Source organism: Otolemur garnettii, unplaced genomic scaffold (assembly GCF_000181295.1).
Source record: "Otolemur garnettii isolate 467f Iridium unplaced genomic scaffold, OtoGar3 scaffold00132, whole genome shotgun sequence".
In the NCBI taxonomy this organism is placed as follows: Eukaryota; Metazoa; Chordata; class Mammalia; order Primates; family Galagidae; genus Otolemur; species Otolemur garnettii.
The window spans coordinates 1,734,056-1,735,125 of record NW_003852527.1 but is presented as its reverse complement, the minus strand read 5'-3'; the positions used below and the strand labels follow the sequence as shown (position 1 = coordinate 1,735,125).

Here is a 1,070-nt window from a genome sequence, read left to right as displayed (position 1 = left end):
TACTCAGCCCTACTATGAAACCAATTTATAAGCACCCACACTTCCATATAAATGCTATAACCCAACTACAGCCCAAGAGAAAGGGGAAAGAGGAGAGGGAGGGGAGGGAGGGGGGAGGAAGGGAGAGGGAGGGTAATTGGTGGGACCACACTTATGGTGCATTTTACAAGGGTACATGTTAAACTTACTAGTGTAGAATATAAATGTCTTAACACAATAACTAAGAAAATGTGGTGAAGGCTATGTTAACCAGTTTGATGAAATTATTTCAAATTGTATATAAAACCAGCACATTGTACCCCATGATTGCATCACTGTACACAGCTATGATTTAATTAAAAAAATAGTTATTTGCAAAAAAAAAAAATAGCCAGGCATTGTAGTAGGTGACTGTAGTCCCAGCTACTCTGGAGGCTGAGGCAAAAAGATCACTTGAACCCAGGAATTTGAGGTTGCTGTGAGTTATGACACCATGGCACTCTACCCAGAGAGTCAAAATGAGACTTTCTCAAAAAAATAAGACAAAAAGAAAAATAGAAACAGTGCCATTAAGTACTTATATGTGTAGTTTAAAATGTAAGGTCCTCACATCTAACACACGGCTTAATATCTTTGCTTGCAAGGGAAAATGAAATTAATTCTTTTTTCTTACAGACAGAGTCTCAAGTGCAGTGGTGTGATTGTAGCTCCCTGTAACTTCAAACTCCAGGGTTCAAGCAAACCTCAGCTACTAGCTAGGACTACAAGCACATGCCGCTACACCTGGCTAATTAAAAAAAGTTTTTTGTTGAGACAGGGTCTTGATGTGTTGCCCAGTCTGGTCTTGAATTTCTGGCTTCAAGTGGTCCTTCTACCTTGGCCTCCCAAAGTGCTGGGATTAGAGATGTGAACATTGTGCCTGGCCTACAATTTTCTTAATATTATAATTTGAATTAGAGTATGGTTTATAAATTATTTCCTAATTCAGTTATCAAATGCTGGATGTACATTTACAGGCTCCCACCAATTACGGAGAATGGAGAGGGTAGAATATAGAGAGCTGCACAAGGCAGCCAGCCAGCATTCAGGAC

At 39.6% G+C, this 1,070-nt stretch overlaps 1 protein-coding gene across 1 annotated transcript in view; it reads left to right on the top strand.

Moving 5' to 3' along the window:
- Window positions 1-1,070, top strand: part of TSTD3 (thiosulfate sulfurtransferase (rhodanese)-like domain containing 3) — a 7,470-nt gene that overhangs the window by 3,941 nt on the left and 2,459 nt on the right. The gene's annotated exons all lie outside the window — the stretch shown is intronic.